Here is a 21,975-nt window from a genome sequence, read left to right as displayed (position 1 = left end):
ACATCTTTATTTTTAATTTAGAATAATACAAACATATTTTTAAACAATCCGCTTGGAGTGACTCGAAAAGAACTAAACATTCCCTGATAACTTTCCTCTCAGTCCAAGTCGCATATTTGACACTAATTTATGACCCTAAAATACGGATAATTTGTATTTTATTACCATCTTAGCCTGCTTGAGTTGCTGTACCGTTAATTGCCAAACCAGTCCATGTGAAGCACTGCAAAGTTATACAAACCAACTGTTTTCATTTTTCGTAGCATTTTCCCAGATACATTAAAAGTTTCTAATATGTTAGATTTTAACGTTAAATTTATCATGTTTTAGTTTATATCATCTGAGTTATATTTATGTGATATAGTTAGATTACAATACAAAATTAAATAGTACAATTTTAAGATACTATGACATCTAATTTAATAAAGACATCTTGTTTCACCAGGCTGTTTGTACAGCGAGCTAGTTGTTTGATTAAAGTAATAAATGGAAAAGCTAACGAAAAGCTGGACGTATCAAGAGCTAAATATTTATTCCCTATTGTACCGACCATTGAGTTTTTTTTTGGGGGGGGGGGTGGGGACGAAAAAGGTCGGGTGTGTGGAGGAGCTTAGATATTTTCTATGAGAGAATTGTCTGGTCCTCCAATAGCTTGAATATTTAGTTTTCTCTGATTTGCAGAAAAGCTACTATTAATTATAATAGCCGGATTGTAGCGAAAATAAAATGTTGCAAAGCTTCAGACTGATATAGCTGATGGCAGAAAAATTCAGCGGAAGACTTAGACCAAGTGTATTTTTCAGCAACGATATTTCAAGCGATTGGGCTAACACCTCCCAATTACCCCGCCTCCCTCCAACAAAAACCCCACAAAAAAAAACACTGTCCTATTTCAGATTGGTCTGCCTATCAGCGACATGATCGGCCAGGAGATTTCAGGAAGCACTGTGAAACTTGCTTACTAAAGCGCACTGTGTCGTATCTTCAACTGCAATGGTCCAAAAAGGTTTTCACGTGCTACAGATTTTGCCGCAGTGTTGTTTTGTCCTAACCGAAGAAGTGGCTTGGTTCGTTGTTTCTCTTTGAGGAACGATGATAAATACATAACAACTTCAAAATGCATGGTATGGAATTCTAAGTCTACTGGCTGGTATATCTACGAAAGTAAGATCTGAATACATTAAGATGACATGGTTAACACTGTCCACCATTTACTTATTGTTATTAAATTCCGAAGTGATGGTGGCGTACTAGCGTCCTCAAAAGGTAGAAGCCATTGCAATGGTTGAACTCTATGCATATCACTCATGATAGTCCCTCAGCCTGTTTCACTATTCATACATTTCAGTATACGTTCTAATCATACTTTCGTTTTATGAAGAAAATACACATTATTATTGGTTCACATTATTTTAGATACAACGCAGGCATAATAAACGTTTTTTTTTTATAAGTACCGCCTTGTGGTCTGTGTCCCCAAAATTATGCTATCTCTTTATTTTATAATAAAAAAACTAAACAAAATTGTCATAGTTCGCTCTCATGCCACAGTCTTTATTAAAAAGAAATCGTATCGTTGGTCACAAATTGTCATAGTTCATGCCACGGTCTTTATTGATAAGAAATTGTATCGTTGGTCACAAATTGTCATAGTTCATGCCACAGTCTTTATTGATAAGAAATCGTACCGTTGGTCACAAATTGTCATAGTTCATGCCACGGTCTTAAGTGATAAGAAATCGTATCGTTGGTCACAAATTGTCATAGCTCATGCCACAGTCTTTATTGATAAGAAATCGTACCGTTGGTCCCAAATTGTCATAGTTCATGCCACAGTCTTTATTGATAAGAAATCGTACCGTTGGTCACAAATTGTCCTAGTTCATGCCACGGTCTTTATTGATAAGAAATCGTATCGTTTGTCACAAATTGTCATAGTTCATGCCACGGTCTTTACTGATACGAAGTCGTATCGTTGGTTACAAATTGTCATAGTTCATGCCACGGTCTTTATTGATAAGAAATCGTATCGTTGTTCACAAATTGTCATAATTCATGCCACAGTAGTAGTGAAGTGGGCCACCCTAGCGACAATGGGAATTAGCATTACAAAACCCCTTGGGCCACTCTAGCGACAATGGAAATTTAACATGGAGAAAAATCGTGGGCCACTCTAGCGACAATGGGAAATTAACATGGGGAATAGAGTTTGGGCTTGTCTAGCGACAAGGGAAATTAACATGGGGAATAGAGTTTGGGCTTGTTTAGGGACAAGGGGAATTGAATATGGGATGTTTTTTTTTTTTTTTTTTTAAATTTTTTTAAAAATGGGGTAGGCAATTGAAAAGTCATTCTCTTTTCGACAAATATGCGTGGCCCTGAAAAGGGCCTTTGGGTTTATGTTAATGTATTCATTAACATAAATGGCACCGCATTGGTCTTCTTCTTGTCCTTAGGCTGCGTCTCACTGTTGGTCCGTAAATCAGCACTCTTTTCAGGCATCCTTGTCTTTCAACGTAGATCCTACGTATCCACAGGCTGGTGATTGTCCTGTGGACAACGGTCCACTTGGATCGGACATACATGAGCATGTCCGTCCTAAACATCATGGAAGACACAAAGGTGGATGACTCAACTGTGGTCCACATCTTGAAGCGACGAGAACAGGTGAATCAATGCAGTGAACTGCGCTTATTTATCGGTAGAGGTAGGATTGAAACGGATTGAGTTCATTCACCAATCCGAACACGCGTTACAAAATTCAGTCAGCCCGCATCCAATCCGAAGAGAACAGTCTGTGACGTCACGTGGTCTATATAGATTCGCTAGTGCTTGTGTGCAGTCAATCTATGCGACAGTGATTCAACATTACGGAAACTCAGAAAACGATCCATTGGGGTGCACCAGCAGGGGAGACTGTTCAAGGGAACCCAGACTTACTTTCAGAAGAGGTGAATTGGGATTTTGTGGATTTTCTTACCGCGCAAGAATTTGTTCCGGAACCTTCGTCACCTTCTTCATTACCGCAAGTGGAGAATTTTAGACAGAGACAGAAAGAAGAATTGGAGAAATTTATACAACGACAAAAGGAAGCGGAACAAGCTTTTCTCCTACAGCAGCAAGAAGAAGAGGTAAGAAAAAAACAACAGCAACAACAGCAAGAAGAAGAAGTATCAGCAGCAGCAAAGAAACAAGAGGGTGAAAATCAAACGGTCACGGTACTGTTGGACATTTTAGCGGAGTTAAGAAGTCTGAAACAAATGTATCAGACTTCTTTATTACGACCGAAGAGAATACGACCTTCCCGATCTAAACACGTCAACCCTGTGATTAAGCCTACCGTACCACCCTTAGTGATTTCAACCAAATCATCATCATCATCAACAGTACGCAGTCCAGAAGTAGGCCTTGGCCGTGGCAAAGGCTTAAGGCAGTTAAAGTTGATTGCTTAAACTCACCCCTACACCAAAATAAAAAGGCCCTTTTCAGGGCCACCCACATTTCTCGAAAAGAAATATAATTTCAATTGCCAATAACTCAAAAAAATAATGAACAACCCATTTTACCCCTATAGTACGTATATATGAGTGCTTGAGTGTAGCTTCTTATTTTAAAATCAAAACTCAAAGACACTTACCTTATATCATTCATTTATTCTTTAATCCATTGTTACAATCCAATTCACAAGACAACACTTTAATAAAAAGTTCATTGACTTCTTCTGTTTCCTTGTTTAGTCTCTCCGTTTTTTGAATTTCTTCACCGTCGCACTCTTTTCCTCTTCTTCCTCCTCCTCACTTTCTTCCCTTCTTCTTTTCTTCTCCTGTTTCTTTTTCTTCACCTGTCTGCTTTCTTCCTCTGAAAAATCCCTCTCTTCTTCCGAAGAATCCCTCTCTTCTTCTGAAGAATTCCTTTTTCTTCTGAGACCTCTTGTTTCTTTTTTGGGCAATCTGGAGACCAATGTCCTTTTTCTTTACAATAATAACAGGTATCTTGACTTTTGTCTTTTTTAGCCCCTGTTTTTGTTCTGAAGACCAATGCCCTTTCTTTTGACAGATATAGCAAGTATCTTTACTTTTCTCTCGAAAGGAAGGAGAGTAGTCCGTCGGCTGGTCTGAAGAGAATTTTCTAATGACCCCTCGCAAAGCTCTGATGAAACGTTCCATCTGGGTAGTCTCTTCCATCGTTGTGCTCAGTTTGAGAGTGAAATGAATAGTGAAAGGACAAGACACACACCCTTTTATATACGCTGGTCTGCCATGACTATAAATTAGTCTACGGTGTTTAAACTTGAGTCATTTGACGTTTTGCACTCAAGAAGAAACGATCCCATTCATTCGAGAAGAAAGAAGAAGAAAGTAAGAGGCAGAAACGTGATCTATCGCCTCGTACCAGGGCTGAAATCTTGGCACAAATTCATGCCAGTGATTTTGAAGAGGACATGAGTGAACCAGAATCCGAACCCTATAAACCAAGTTCACCACCCTTAGTTAACCCTGAAAAGTACTATTCCATTCGAGAGACGGAAAAGCGCTCCTCTAGAAAATTTAGAACCACGGCTTACAAATACACGGTGAAGTTTAAAGATTTCAAGGCTGAAGTGCCGTTAGAGAAAGCAGAAGTGTTCATCACTGGGGTGTGGCATTCTTTGCTTACTTCACTCAAGCGACAATGTCAACCCAAAGAAGACGATCGCTTGAGACTTTCCATACAACACGACGGTCTGAAATCTCCTGTTTGGATCGAGTTTAGCACCCCTGCAGAATTGACCGCTTCCAAAGTCATGGACAAGATTCAACACGTACAACAATCTAATGATCAGTTTGACATCACCGATGGTAAAGCCACACTGGACATGACCCACGTCTCTCCTCCTCAAGGGACTGGACGCAAAAAGATGTTATTGGTGGACGACCTTCGCAACACCAAAACAAGTCTCGTCCGAATTAACAACACTCATGACCAGATGTGTTTGCCCGTGCCATCGTGGTGGGACGAACCTATGCCAACAAGAACGACACGGTAGAATGGAAAAGAACCTGGAAAACTATTCAACGTTCCGATCGAGCCAAACAACGAAATGAAGCAGAACTCCTGTTGCAACAAGCCGGACTGTCCAAAGACACACCCTGTGGCATTCCTGAAATGCAAAAATTGCAAGATGTCCTAGCTCCACGCTACACCTTGAAAGTGTACCCACAGGAAATGCGCGGGCCTCTGTTGCTTCGAGGCCAACATTTTAGGGACGGAAAATACATTCATGTCTATTATCACGATGACCATTTCGATACCATTACCAGTATCACTGGATTCCTGGGATACAGATATTACTGTGAGAAATGTGATTATGGTTATAATAATCGAGAGCAACACAAACATTGTGGAATGAAATGCCCAGGATGTTTGGCCTCTCCACCCTGTCTGAGCGAAGAACGAGTGCCTTGTTCAACTTGTCTGCGCACGTTTGTCAGCCCTACCTGTTACCAACAACATTTGAAAACACAAGGTTCACAGAAGAAATGTGCTTGTCAACTCCTGAAATTGTGCCCTACCTGTGGACAAGGCATACTTACCAATAATGCCAAGGAACACGTATGTTCAGGAAAGAAAAAATGTCACATTTGTCACCACATCGTGGACTTGGAACACCAATGTTACGTGCAAAAATACCAACCCCCACCAGAGAAAGAGGACGGTCACAAGAAGAAAGGCAATTTCATCTTTTTCGATTTCGAATGCATGCAAGAGACCGGCATTCACATTCCTAATTTCTGCGTGGCTCATCGAGCGTGCGAGAAGTGCATTCAAGAACCTATCTTCAGTCATTGCCCTCACTGCAGCAAGATTCCTGGAGGGCGTGAAAAAATCTTTCGAGGACCAAAGACGCTAGACGATTTTGCCAAATGGGTCTTAGACCCCATCGACAAGACGTGGAGCAAAGAGGACATCGAACGTTACAGAGATTGTCATCGTCATGCCACGGTGATGGCTCACAATTTCTCCGGATACGATGGACAGTTTCTTTTGAGGTACTATACGGAACATGGCACCGAACGTCCTAAAGTCACTTTGAACGGAGCCAAAATCATTTTCATGCAAGTGGGACAAGTGCAGTTTAAAGATTCGATGAGTTACTTGGCCATGCCTTTGAGTCGAATGCCTAAAACGTTTGGAATGACAGAAATGGCTAAAGGGTACTTTCCACACTTTTTCAATACGGAAGCCAATCAACACGCCGTTCTACCCCATTTACCTGAGGCTCACTATTACGACCCCGACAACATGCGTACCGAGCAACGAGAAGCTTTCTACGCTTGGTACCAGGCTCACGCCTCGGACCCTTTCGACTTTCAGGAAGAAATGCTAAAATATTGTCGTTCCGACGTGGACATTTTACGACGTTGCTGTGGAAAATTTCGAGAACTCTTCATGGAACACAGAGGAGTCGATCCTTTGAAAGAAGCTTGCACCATTGCCAAATGCGTGTTCCTTAGTGTATCGACAACGATTCATGCCTGAAAACACCGTGGCTGTCATCAGCCCTCAAACGACCCACTTTGTCAAACGTCAATACTCGGTCAAAGCCCTACGTTGGTTACATTACTTGTGCGACAAGGAAGACAAGTGGATTCAGCATGCTCGCAACGGAGTGGGCGAAAAGACCATCGGAACGTATTCGGTCGATGGCTGGGACTTAGAAAACCCCAAGATCGTGTACGAGTTTAACGGTTGCTTATTTCACGGATGTCCCGTCTGTTACCCTGACCGTGGCACTAAAAATCAGTTTTTGCAACGAACCATGGAAGACTTGTACCAGGACACTTGTCAGCGGCGCCTAAAGTTAGAACAGCAAGGATACCAAGTGGTGGAAATGTGGGAACACGAGTACGATCACCGTATGAAAACCGATCCCGAGTTTAAATGCCTCGTGGAAAGTTACCAGTTCATGGACCCGTTGAACTCGAGGGATAGTTTGTACGGAGGAAGGACCAATGCCACCTGTTTGCTGTACCAAGCCGACGAAGAGAAAGGAGAAGAAATCAAATACTTGGACGTGTGTTCGCTGTATCCCTACGTGTGCAAATATTGTCGCTTTCCTGTAGGGCACCCGCAATTGTTGACGGAACACATCGACCTGAAAAACATTCAACAATACGAAGGCTTGATCAAGTGTAAAGTTTTGCCTCCCACGAACCTATACCATCCCGTCTTACCTCACCATTGTCAAGGCAAACTGATGTTTCCCTTGTGCCGTACTTGTGCCGAAACGTGCAACCAAGACCAACCTTGTCAGCACACCCAGGAAGAACGGGCCTTGACGGGAACCTGGGTCAGTGTAGAATTGTTCAAAGCTTTGGACATGGGATACCAACTGTTAGAAGTGTACGAAATTTGTCACTTTCCCAAGACACAACAATACCACAAGGGTGACCCCAGTCAGAAAGGCATTTTCGCCGACTACGTGGATGCCTTTTTGAAACTGAAGCAAGAAGCCAGCGGCTATCCTTCCTGGTGTCACACTTTCGAAGACCAAATACAATTTAAAGAGAAATACTATGAACAAAAAGGCATCTCTTTAGACCACATCGAGAAAAACGAAGGCAGGCGGTCGTTTGCCAAAGTGATGTTAAATTGCTTGTGGGGTAAAATGGCACAACGACCGTGTTTACCCAAGACGGAATATTTGACAGAACCTTCCCGCTACTTCCAGATGATTCACGACAAAACCAAATAGATGAAACACGTGGACGTCGTTCGAGAGAATTTAATCTTGGTCAATTACGAAGAAGATCTGGACTTTGTACAAGACGACCCTTTTGGAAATGTCATCATTGCGGCTTACGTGACAGCTCATGCTCGCTTAAAATTGTACGAAGCTATAGAACCGTTAGGGGAACGCGTCCTGTACTTTGACACGGACAGTTGCATTTACATCCATCACCCGATTCAACATCACCCTGACATCGAAGGAGACCGTTTAGGAGCCTGGACAGACGAGCATCCCGACGACAAGATTCTAAGTTTCGTCAGTGGCTGTCCTAAAAATTACGGCTACGAATACCGGGACAAACAAGGAGAAGTGCACACGACGTGCAAAGTGAAAGGACTGACTCTGAATTATCGTACCAGTCGAGTGGTGAACTTTGGGGTATTGAAAGAAGCCTTGCAATCGGGAGAGGATGGACACTTTAAAGTGACCACTTACCAACCCAACAAGATTGTACGTTTACCCACTCACCACATCGTCAGTCGACCCTTGGAAAAAGTCTATCAAATTGTGTACCAGAAGCGAGTGCGACTTCCCAATCATTTCACCTTACCGTATGGACACGTCGGTATTGGTCTGTATATAAAAAAGGAAGCCTAGGCAAGATCGATAGTTCATTTGACTACCAAGACCGAGCGAACAAGATGAATACTTTCAGAGAAACACAAAACAAGTTGTTTAGAAAGGCACAATTCAAGAGTGGGGCTTCGGAAGTGGAATGCGATTGTGAGCCTTGCGATGGGTACGATGCTGTACGTTGTGACCTTAGCGATGCCGTAAAGCATCATTTGAACTTTAGTGTCACTACCCCTATCATGGAAAGTGATGCTGTGCGTGTCAAACCTGAGGGATGCGAAAGGGATGCCACTCGTCCTCTTGGACATTTTACTGGGTTTCGTTTTAAAGGGGAATGTTCACCTTCACGTCTACCCCCCTACGGATGTCATCCAGCCCTGAGCAAACTCCTGTTCCTGTCACCCAACCCTTATCGAAACGAACCTGTGAAAGACGAATATTCGTTTCCTGTGCGTTTGTCGGAATACTGCGACTTTGAAAATCGTCTTCAATCGTTCAAAGGAAAATGGCCTAAGTATCTGGGAGGACCGACCCCCGAAGAATTAGCCAGAGCCGGATTTTTCTACTTGGGCGAAGGAGATAAAGTCAAGTACTTCAGTTGCGGTGTGTCACTTCACCACTGGGAACCGCAAGATTCGGCCTACGTAGAACATGCTCGATGGTCACCGAATTGTCATTACTTACCCTTAGTGGGGCCGAGACATTCAAGTAACTTTACCATAATAATCTGTTCATGGATACTTTACAAGAGAACATTCGTGCTTTGCCTGTGGAGTTGAGAGAACGCATTTACCGAGAGCTGGTCAAAATACAAGTGAAACGTAAAGAACAATTGCATCCGTTACGTCACCGGTTTTGAACCACTGGTACCTGAGGGCTATACAAGGACTGATTCAATTGAAAGTGTTCCATTGGACAGACATTGATCAACGATCACCTAGTTTTAAAAAGGATTGGTTTGCTATTGATGATTCTATCTACTACATTGTAAACTTACTGCATCGAATTCCAGAGGAAGAGTTAACGAATTACCAACATCTTGAACACAATGTCAACTTAGTGAAACAGGAAACTTCTGAACGAATTGTAATCTGTAGATTAGTGGTGAAACGATTTAAATTCGACGCTGAAGTAAAACCATGTCTGTGCAAACACTACATGTCTTGTGTCAGACCAAAGAGGATTTAGTATGACCTATTCATGGATACTTTGCTAGAGAACATTCGTGCTTTGCCTGTGGAGTTGAGAGAACGCATTTACCGAGAGCTGGTCAAAATACAAGTCAAACGTAAAGAACAATTGCATCCGTTACGTCACCAGATCTTTAACCACTGGTACCTGAATGGTATAAGAGAACTGATTCGTCAGAAATTGTTTCAGTGGTCAGACCTTGTTCAATACTTCCAGGGCCCCGATGATCCACGTGTTGATCATTTTGGTTACTTCGAGATTCACCTAGTACAACACATTGAGGAAGACAAGGTAAAGGATTACCGACATATTTTACGTGGAATCTACTTAGCGGAAGAGGAAACTTCTAAACGAAGTCTCACGTTTCGGTTACAGTATGCAACATTTAAATTCCCCACTGGAAAACGAAGAACTCTGGCTAGAAAGTACGTGTATTCTTTTCGAAACAAAGAGACTATAAAAACAGGCTGTCATGCCACGACTTTTATCACATGTAATCCAACAGATTCCGTGGAAGGAACTCAATGACCATATTCAAACCGTGGATCATTACCATCGATTATTACAAGAACTGTATCCATTCAATTTGGGACGACAAGTGGTGTGTGTCTTAGTGACTTGTTTTCTGGGATTTCGTTTACCAGCCGATTCTTTGTGGACTCTTTACGATCAGTACTTACCACCTCAATGGCCTTAAATGGTCACGAAAAACTCCTTTTGCTCAAAGCCTTGCGGTTTCATCTGGATACTTCTCGACCTCTACGGGAAAAAAAGATTCGTCAACTTTTAGCGACCCAAGACGTGTATGACGATGTGTGTGTAGCTTGTGACTTACATCCCCATTGGACTGATGTCCGTGCCTGGAAAGAATGGGATTTTGAGGCTTGGACCCAAGAAGTGGCCCAGTATGCACGAGAGTTGTTCAAGGAAAAAAGTTACTTTTCAACCTGTGTTAGTGACGGTGCCAGAAGAACCCGTCACCCAGGACGGAACTGTCGTGGACAGGCCTGAAAGACCCTTTCGGGAGGACACTTGTGTGACCTTACTACCCCCTACTATAGAACTGGTTAGAACATTACGCAAAACATGTGGCTGTACAGACACTTGTGTTTATTCCACGTTAATGGTTATCATGTACCTTTTATTCTTGTACTTAAGCCTTTGCCTTTTATGTATTTTTGTCTTTCGTATTCATGTTTGAAACATTCAATAAACGTGTTCTGAAAAAGTATATAAACTCTTGTCTTGTTTGTTTTCGTGTCACAAGTGACATTTCTCACACTATGGCTACCTTTGCTGTCTCTGCTCCCTCTTCCTCTACTGTCAAAGTCATCGACGAACACTTAGATCGTGCCAGTTGGGAGGCTTTGTATCTTCGCCATCCTTTTAACATGCTCATTGCTGGACCTAGCGGTTCAGGCCAAACCGAATTCGTCAAACGTTTGATCGAACATAAACATCATTTGATCGATCGACCACATCAGCGGATCGTGTGGTGTTACAAAGAGTGGCAATCGGCGTACAGCCTCTTGCGAGAAAGTCAAGGCGATTCCATCGTGTTTGTGGAAGGCATTCCTAAAGAAGACGACAGCATCGTCTCTCACTCTCGTCAAACCCATTTGGTCATTTTCGACGACATGTTAGGAGAAGACGAAGAAGAAATTAAACTGTGGTTCACGCGCAAAGGGCATCACCGTAATGCCAGTGTCGTTTACATCACCCAAAATTTGTTTCAACAAAGTAAAGCCCATCGCACCATCAGTCTCAATGCGCATTACGTGGTCTTGTTTAAAAGCCCTCGAGATAAATCGCAAGTGCAAGTCTTAGCCAAACAGTTAGGAACGCCTTGGCTGACTCAGGCGTACGACGATGCCACTCAAACGCCACACGCCTATTTACTCGTCGATTTGAAACCTACCACCCCCGAGGATTTGCGATTTCGCACCCACTTGTTTCACCATTGGTGCCAAGACGGAGGGGCTGTCCTGTACACGTCTCCGTCCTCGACTTCATTTTCACTCCCCATAAAAAATCTATAAAATCCTCAGGCCCTTTTCGTCTGTCTCACACAGTGTGAACATGACGTCCCTTCAGTCGCATCTTCCCGTCAAATTGATTCGTGCCTTGTATGGCATCAGTCGAGAAAAAAATCCACAAACACGAGCTCGTGTCTTAGAAGCTAGTCTCAAAGAAGTCTTACGATGGTTCACGGTGACGGCACGTCAATTACTCCAAGGAATCATTCAGATTCCTCATCAAACCAAACGCTTTTTCGATCGAAACAAAGTCGCTTTGGTCCAACTGGCCGATCCCCACATCGACACTCAAACCAAAAAACAAATCATTTTGAAACCTGGAGGGAGCGGTACTCTAGGAGGCGTCATCATTCGCTCACTCTTAAGATGGGATCATAATGCCCCCAAAGTTATCTCCAAGAAAAAAGTCCAACGAATCCCCAAGAAGAAGAAAAAGACCAAGTCCCCAAGGAGAACTTCTCCAGTGGCGGGACCCTCCTCTTACCAGACACCACCCCGGAAAAAGAAAAGAAGCCCCCAGAAAAAGAAACAGAGAAAAAGTCCCCAGAAAAAGAAAAGTCCACAGAAGAAAACTAGTCGCAAGAGAGGCACTTCGGCCAGGACGCAACCTTGCACTCGCAAACCACGACCTGCCACGTCGGTGACTGTGTCTCCGGCAGCCTCACGTTTATCCACTTCTCCGTTGATGACACCAGGAACTGAAGAGCACTTGGAGACGTTGATCACACCAAGAACTTCTCCGTTGATGACCCCAAAAAGAACTTCCCCAGTGGCAGGACCCTCCAATTTAGTGGCAGTGACTGCTGCTCACAAAGTACCTTCTCATAAAATCAAAGTCCATGAAAGATCGGGCATGTTACAAAGTTTACTGGATTTGTCCAAGCAAGAACTGGCTCGATTTAGTCCGTTACGTACCCCTGCACGACGTGTCATGCCTGTCCTCAAACTGATACGACGTAAAGACAATCAGTGGCGACGCGGTCCAGTATAAAAAAGGTGTGTGACCAAGTCGGGGGTATCAGTGTTTTTTTGGTGCTCCTGAAGACTCAAAGATGTCACCCTCCAGAAAACCCCCAAGGAAAGAAAAGGAAAGGACTACCACCACGTTTAGTCAAACATGGGGACATGTTATCTGTCCTGTCCAAAGCTTCTTCACCTCTACGAAAAAAACTCATTCAATCAGCCTCCAAAGAGGTCATCGATACCGTGTGCGAATGTTGCTTGAACGTTTTGAAAGGCACGATCCCTTTGTCCAAACACCAGAAACAATGCTTAGGCAAACATCGTCACGTTCTTCGCCAAATGGTTCAAAAGAAAATTCCCATTCGTCAAAAGAAGAAGATGTTAGTCCAACGTGGAGGCATTTTGCCTCTTTTGTTAGGCCCCATACTGAAAGGAGTCTTGGGAACCATGTTGGGAGGACTGATGGGAGCAAGATAAAAAGGCCCTCGGAAGTCCCAAGATGTCAGAATCGACCCCTGACAACCCCATGGAAGGACGAAAACTAGCTTTAGTGCCTTACAAACGATGGATGGAATACCATCGGTGGCAAGAACAACGCACCCCGCATTTACCTCCCAATCCCAATTTGAGCGAGATGTCCCAGTTACAACACGAATTGCAGTCCTTGATGGATCGCCAAGATTTGTCCGAAACAGAAAAATCGCAAAATTACGGTCAACTTTTGCAACGACTGCAACTCTTTCACCAGAAAGCTTTAGACGAAACAGCTCTACCCACTTTGAAAGATTTTAAGACCTTGATGAAAAGTCCAGCACCATCATTATTACCACCACCACCACCACCACCACTACTACCATCCCCAGCGGTCACCAGAGATGCTACCCCACGAAGACCTGAGGAAGAAGAGATGCGAGAAGTGTTTCAAACACCGTCAGCAGCTCCCATTTCAAGTAAGATTGCAGCATCCTTGTTGACACCGTCCCCCACACCCCAACGAGAAGAAATGAAAGCCTGGGTTAAAAAGATGATGTCCACTCCTGCTGCGACAGAAGTGAAAAAGAAAGAAGGGAAACCAGAAGCGAAAAAAGAAAAAGAAAACCAAAGCCATTCCATTGCCACCTCCACCACCACCACTACCTTCGACTTCTACTCCCGTAGCCCATCGGACACGTAAATCCGTTTCCAAACAACCCTTCCGTCCCACCCAAAGTAGCATCACCGAAGAGTGGGTGACTTATTAACACACAAAAAATGGAAAAAGTCTTAGCCAGCATTTACTACGATCCCTCCCATCCTGCAGGTTACGCAGGAGTTCAAAAATTGTATCGTGCTGCCAAAACTCGACTGAAAAGTCTCCGTTTACCTCAAGTGCAACGATGGTTACAAGAACAAGCTACCTACACTTTACACAAACCCATTCGACGCAAGTTTGCCAGAAGTCGCACCCGAGTGGAAGGCATCGATCATCAATGGCAAGCCGATTTAGCTGATGTCTCTCATTTGGCCAGCTACAATCGTGGCTACAAATATTTGTTTTGTGTCATCGACGTCTTTTCCAAATTTGCCTGGGTCGTGCCCTTGACTTCCAAATCCAGCAGCGAGTTAGTGCGAGCCCTGCAACGGGTGTTGAAACAAAGCGGTCGTCATCCTCTTCGATGGCAAACGGACAAAGGCACCGAATTTCTGAACCAAGCTTTCCAAAAAGAATTAAAGAAACGTGACATTCATTTTTTTACCACCGAGAATCCCGAAACCAAAGCCAGCATCGTGGAACGTTTTCAACGCACTTTGAAAGAACGCATGTGGAAATATTTTACGCATCACCACACTCTGAAGTACATCGACATCTTACCTCACCTGGTGCAAGCGTACAACCAATCTTACCATCGAAGCATTGGACGTGTCCCGCAAGACGTGACTCCCGACAACGAAGTGTTGGTGTTTGAGCGTCTGTTTAGTACGTCCCCGACGAGGGCTGTCCCCAAGAAAAGTGGAGAGTTGGTCGTAGGAGATTGGGTGCGCATTGGCAAAACCAAACGCACTTTCGACAAAGGTTACTTACCTAACTGGACCACCGAATTGTTTCGTGTCACTGGACGAGTGCATGGCCGTCATCCTACCGTCTATAAATTGGAAGACATGAACGGAGAAGTGCTCAAAGGAACGTTTTATTTACCCGAGTTACAACGTGTCACCAAAAAAGAAGACGACGTGTACGACATCGAAAGCATTCTCGAACGCAGAACCCGTAAAGTGGGCAAACGACGTGTCAAAGAAGTCAAAGTACGTTGGAAAGGATATCCACCCAGTTTTGATTCTTGGATCGACGCTTCGCAAGTAATCGACTATAAAAAGAAGAAGTGACCATCATGCCCCTTCACACAGACGCAGCTACTACGTCGACCACTCCTCCTTCACCTAGTTCTTCTGTGCAAGAGTTACAAAAACAACCCTTGTGGGTGTGGTGTGGAGAACGTGTGCCTAAAACGCAAATCGTCTTTTTCTGCCAAATCTTCGTGGTGTATTGTGTCATCGGGGCAGCCATTGCCAATCTGAGTTTGCAACAAGGAGACAAACAATTGTGGACCATTTTATTGAGCAGTTGCATCGGTTACCTGCTTCCCAATCCCTCCCTGAAATTCTCCTCGAACGGGAACCACGGGAACCTTGTGTCCAGTGCCAGTGCCAGTCACCAGTCCAACCACAACCAGAACCCCATTTTTGGTGGAGACACGCCTCTGACGTCCAGTAATAACCCCTCGGACAGCCACAGAACTCTGGAATTATGAGTCACCAAAACCAATTTTACTTAACCTTACCCAGTGACAGTTCCATGGAGGTGTTTCCCCACAACACGTTGTGCTGTTACACGGACAAATTTCCTCAGACCATCCCCTTAGATCACGAAGCCCATTGGGAAGTGGCTTTAGTAGAAATGATTCACCCGACCCAAGTCCTCAATGTCCTTCCCAATCAAAATAAATTTGATGTGGAAGTTCATGACGAACAATTGCAACAGTACTTGGATACCTATGGCAAATATGACAAGAAAACCCCTGGCACAAAAAATCAAAAGTACACCACCTATCACTTGTTCATTCCCCCAGGGTATTATTTTAGTGGTCAACATTTGGTGAGCACCATTACCTCCAGGTTTAATGTCGTGTTTCTGAAAGCTTTGGAAAGTGTCAAAAAAAGTGTCACCATGGAATACCACAAAACAGCTCGTCGCTTCCTGATAAAATTTCCTGAGGGGGATAAAATCCTGTTCATTTTATTTTGTCCTGAATTGTTTGACATGTTGGGCGGAGACATGGACATGAGAATGGCTATGATGAAGAAAAACGAATCACCCATCGTTTACGACAACGAGTCTTTTAGCAAGTTATTTCGTGCCCCGGTAGAACTGAACCAAGGACTGAATTTGATGTTTGTGTACTCCGATGTAGTGGAGTATAACGTGGTGGGACACACCTCTGTACCGTTACTGCGTGTCATTCCTTTCAAAGTGGATTCTGCCACGAACGCTGACGAGGAAGGTGGAAACACTTACCACGTCCACCGCGAATTTGTCCATCCTCACTATTTACCGGTCAGCAAATCGTATTTGGACACGGTCAACATTGCTATAAAAGGAGATTTGGGACAAAATATTCCATTCCCCAAAGGAAAAGTCACGGTGAAACTCCATTTTCGAAAACGGTTCTCTTACGACTCGTAAGTCATGTATCCAGTGTACCGAGGGGTTGCTCGACAGCGAGGACACGGTTTAGGAGATATGTTAAAATCCGCCTTTCGTTCGGTGGCCCCAGTGTTGAAACCGATGGTGACACGCGGATTGCACGCCTTGAAAGATGCGGCACTGACGCAAGGCAAAGAATTTCTCCAAAATGTCATCATCGACAAACAAAACCCTAAAGAAGCTTTCATGAGGGCAGGCAAAAATGTCTTGCTGCAAACAGGTAAAGACATTTTGGGCCGACGAGACACACCTATAAATGCCCTGCACGCTACCGAATCAGGTATTCAGCAAGGACAAGGCAGAAAGAGACGACGAAGAAAACACCCTTTCACCAGACTTCAAGCTAGAAAGGCCAAGAAAAGAAGAACCGTTCGAGACTTAGACGTTTTCGATTATTGAGAAAGAGAAAAAAATGATGCACCGAGACGGAACTAGATCTGTTTGCCATGCCCCCCACCATGATGACGATGCAAGAATCTCAGTGGGTGGAATTTCATCCCGTGTCCTCTTTGACCGAATCAGCTCCCATCGAGTTTGAAATCAAAGGACAACCCGAAGATTACATCGATCTGAATAGCAGTTACCTGTATTTGAAAGTGAAAGTGATCAAAACGGACAACACCAATCCAGGAGGCGATGCTAGAGTAGCTCCTGTCAACAATTTCATGCATTCCTTGTTCAGCTCAGTGGACTTGTACTTGAATAACAAACTGGTCAGCAGCAGCATGGATACTTACCCATATCGTGCCTACTTGGAAAATCTCTTGACGTACGGAAAAGAAGCCAAGAATACTCATCTGGATGCTTGCGTGGTATGGAAACCTGACACGGTAGGTGTAGGCACGTTTAGCGACACAGTCCTGACAGAAGATGACAATCCTCACAATATGGGGTTTAACGACCGTCGTAAGAACATTCTGCAAGGGCGAAGTTTAGAACTGATGGATCGTTTGCATTTGGACATGTGGTTACAAGAAAAGTATTTGCTGAACGGGGTGGATATCCGTCTGAGACTGAATCGTAGCAGTGCCACTTTCCATTTGATGGCCCATGCCAACGAATGCAAAACTATCATTCAAGAAGCCCGACTTTACGTGCGTCGTGTGGAAGTGTTACCTAAAGTGGGAAACGACGTCAGTCAGACGTTGAGCAGAACGACTGCCAAGTATCCGATACGACGCGTATAAGTGAAAACGTTCACCATTCCTGCTGGACAGCGATCTATGATCGAAGATCATCTGTTCCAAGGACAGTTACCCAAACGTTTGATTGTTGGTATCGTCAGGAATTCAGCCTTCAACGGAACCCACGATCAAAATCCTTTTGAGTTTCAACATTACAATGTGTCCAAGATCGAAGTCAGTCGCGACGGCAAGACCTTGTGTAACCGACCCTTTGAGCCCAACTTTGGTGTCGCAAAGAATTATTTGAGATCGTACTTGTCCCTGTACGAAGCCACGGGACAGTTAGGAACCAACACCAGTCACGGTATTACGTACGAGGATTATGCAGGAGGCTATGCTTTGTGGGGTTTTGATTTCACTCCAGACAAAGGCAGCGACGAGAGACATTTCCATCCTATAAAATCCGGGCAGATTCGTGAGGAACTTCAGTTTGCAAATCCACCTCCAGATCACACAGTGAACGTCCTCCTGTATGCAGAATTTGATAATACCATAGAAATCAACAGTTTGAGAGAAGTCATTCTAGATTACTAGAAACCATGGAAGACTGTTATCCCTCATTACCTAGTGGAGAAACTTTGGACATGAAATGTGAGGAGACTGTGGAAAAAGAAGAAGTGATCATGATGAAGTCGAGATGGCCAGAACAAGAAGCCCATTTAGTCTCTTGTTTTGCCAAACACTTGGTGGAAAAAATAACGGAATTGATCAAGAAAGATTGCTATGGATGTCAAAACGATCATCCCAGTCAAATTCAACATGATAAATGCCTGATGTTGAGTCAAGAAGAAAAATTGGACGAGTATCTGGACGATGCTTGGAGTCTCATCTCGGACAAAGACGTGTTGCATCAGTGGTATAAAGACTTGCGTGAACATTCTTGTCCACCATTAACCACTCAAGAGATCCATCGTATCGAAGCTCTCCTGAATCAGAGTGAGGAGACGAAACGAAGAAACGGTTATTTGTCAGACAATTTCAAGCAAAAAGTCAGGATCGAATTGACAACGTATTATTACCTGTGAAGAAGAAGAAAAAAACACAAATGGATACCTGGGAACTGTATTACCTTTTGAACCACAGTTCGTATACGGCTTCTTGGAATCCTGTCGTCTGTGCTAAAGATGAACTCCCTCATCGCAAACCTCAAGACCATCAACCTTACGTGATCAACACGGACGACAGTCATCTCCCAGGAACTCACTGGGTAGCCGTTTACTTTCCTCAAGAAGGATGTGTGGCATATTTCGATTCGTACGGATTGCCCCCTTTGGAAGACGATATCATCGACTTTATGAGAAGAAATGCTCAAACCACCCGATTCAATAATGTGAAATTACAAGGCACAGATTCCTTGGTGTGTGGACAATATTGTGTGTATTTTCTGCATCATCGCAGTCTGGGCTATTCCTTAGAACATTTAGTGACTCATTTTGATCCTCGTTCTTCTACTAGAAACGATGTGAAAGTAGATCGATGGTTTTGTGACCATTATGCTTATCTTTTGTCTCAAGCTAGGAAACGTAGTGTCCATCAATGGCCTAATGATTTCCAACAGTGGAAATCACAATTTCATTCACAATGTTGTCAGCCCTGTTTAAAGTAGACTGTATTTGAAGAAAAATGCTTGATGTTTTGAAGAAAAAATGTTTGATGTTATCATGTTGGATTATTGTTTAAAAAATATGTTAGAGTTGTTGTTGGTTAGTGTTAAGTGATTTTTGAATAAAAAATGTTGTGTTTTGAAAAAAATGCCTTTGTGGTTTGTTTAGCTATAAGACTGATGGATTGATGCTCTTTCATTTCTTACTATCCCTCCCATAACACTCACTGAACGTTGCGACTCGAAAACCGTGTGGGGGATGTTTTCCTTCACGTCCGCGCTTTGACTTTAAGAACCGGGGTTGTTTCCAGTCTAACCATCCATTGTCGACTCATCCTCCTACGAAGATGTGCTCCAAACTAGCTAAGCTAAACGAAGCCTACGTGAATTTGCATAGGGTCAGACACAGTCTGATACCGAAGCCAGAAGAAATAGAGAATGTGAGAATGTTAAAAGTCACTGAAGACCTGATAGAAGAACTCTTCAGAGAAGAAGTGAACAGGGAGAAAGAAGAATGGACAGAGAAGTACAGACTTCAGAGACAGCAGCAACAGCAGCAACAACAACAGCAGCAGCAGCAACCTGAAGCTGACAGAGGCTTTGTCGATTGTCGTATCGACACCAAAGAGTTCTTCTTCTCTTTCCGAAGAAGCAGACCTATTGCCAGAAAGTCTATCCTCAGAGGACATCGCATTCTTAGAAACTAAAAAAAATGCCATAACAAACAAAACAACAGCCCTTTTCAGGGCTACCCCAATACTCTAGAAAAGAAATAACAATCCATTTGCCAATGTGTGTAAGTAGAGTAGTGTAAATATAAACACTAACTCTTTTTAAAAAAATGTGAGGGTATGTGTTTGTGTGTTTGTGTGTTTGTGTTTGTAAGTGATCACGTACGTTGGTATGGATAGTAGATAAAAATGATGTTTTTTTGGTGTTTGAGGTGTGGGAGAGTAGATTTGGGGGTTAGATTGATTTGAGTATGTGGATAGTCTATTGAAGTGATTCATGAAAAAAAATTTTTAAGATAGGAATGGGAAGTATAAAAAAGTGAGTGAGTGTTTCTTTCAGGTCCGCGCGTTGTTTTTTTTGGTCATGATCTAGGTAAGATCAATTTTATCTTTTTAGAGGTATGTTTTCCTTCACGTCCGCGCTTTCAGTATAAATTGAAACTCGCTCGGCAGTCTAGCTACCCTTGTTGATTGATCAACACCACCAGAAGAATGAACACGAGATTGGCGAAACTGTTGGAACTTTATGTGCATCTGGAATATGCCAGGCGCCTGTTGAACGAACTGGCCGCGGAAGCCATTGTGGAAGACGGAAGGATGAGAGAGGAGGAGGAAAGAAGAAACAAAGAAGAGGAGGAGAGAAAATACAAAGAAGAGGAGGAGAGAAGAAAGAAAGAAGAAGAGGAGGAGGAGGAAAAGGAGAGAAGAAGAAGAAGAAATTTCAGAATCCCAGAGAGCGAAAATTGGGATTCTGAAGCCACATATCCTGCCTCTGCTCTCTCCCCCCAAAAGGTAAAAAGTAACTGGGGGACAAGATGTGTATGCGGCGCCAGGCCTGGAAGGTGCCCCCATTAACCAGGTGTCCATGAAGTTCCAAACAAAAAAAAACAGCCCTTTTCAGGGCTACCCCAATACTCTAGAAAAGAAATAACAATCCATTTGCCAATGTGTGTAAGTAGAGTAGTGTGAATATAAACACTAACTCTTTTTAAAAAAATGTGAGGGTATGTGTTTGTGTGTTTGTGTGTTTGTGTTTGTAAGAGCTCAGGTATGTTTGTATGAATAGTAGATTATGGGTTTCTTAGCGTATGTGGAGAGTATAGTTAGGGTTCTATTATATGAAATGAGAAAGTAGGGGGATGTTTTCCTTCACGTCCGCGCATTGTTGGGTCATGATCTAGGTAAGATCAATTTTATGTTTTAGGGGGATGTTTTCCTTCACGTCCGCGCTTTCACTATAAGAACCCACAGTATTCGTCGTTCAAACCATTCTACAAAGAAGATGGCTTGTAACCAAATTGACAAGATGCAAACATTGCAAGAGGTTTTAGACAATTTAGGAATGATGGAGCAGATGTTAATAAGACTGGTTGAAGACCACTATTCCTATAGTCCCCATCGTGTAAAGATGGAAATTAATAACTTGAGAAAGGTAAAGGACAAGATAAGTGGTGTCATGAAAGAGATAAAGGAGGAGAAGGAGGATGAAGAGGAAAGGATAAGAATACGCAAATGGAACGAAAAAATTGAAAAAGAAGAAGAAAATGAGAAGAGGAAGAAAGAAGAGGAGGAAGAGAAGAAGAAAGAAGAGGAGGAGAAAAAAAAAGAAAGAAAAGAAGAGAAAGAGTGTAGGAGAGAAAATAAGAAGTTGGTGGAGAAAAAGAAGAAATTAGAAGCTGAAGAAGAAGAAGAAGAAGAAGAAGAAGAAGAAGAAGAAGAAAAACCAAAGGCCCTTTTCAGGGCCAGCCATATTTCTCGAAAAGAGAATGACTTTTCAATTGCCTACCCCATTTTTTAAAAATTTTTAAAAAAAAAAAAAACATCCCATATTCAATTCCCCTTGTCCCTAAACAAGCCCAAATTCTATTCCCCATGTTAATTTCCCTTGTCGCTAGACAAGCCCAAACTCTATTCCCCATGTTAATTTCCCATTGTCGCTAGAGTGGCCCACGATTTTTCGATTTTTCTCCATGTTAAATTTCCATTGTCGCTAGAGTGGCCCAAGGGGTTTTGTAATGCTAATTCCCATTGTCGCTAGGGTGGCCCACTTCACTACTCACAGTCTTTATTGATACGAAATCGTATCGTTGGTCACAAATTGTCATAGTTCATGCTACGGTCTTTATTGATACGAAATCGTATCGTTGGTCACAAATTGTCATAGTTCATGCCACAGTCTTT

This window comes from Sinohyriopsis cumingii, unplaced genomic scaffold (genome assembly GCF_028554795.1).
Source record: "Sinohyriopsis cumingii isolate HCF-2022 unplaced genomic scaffold, ASM2855479v2 utg001510l, whole genome shotgun sequence".
Taxonomy (NCBI): Eukaryota; Metazoa; Mollusca; class Bivalvia; order Unionida; family Unionidae; genus Sinohyriopsis; species Sinohyriopsis cumingii.
Note: the sequence above shows the minus strand (reverse complement) of the source record.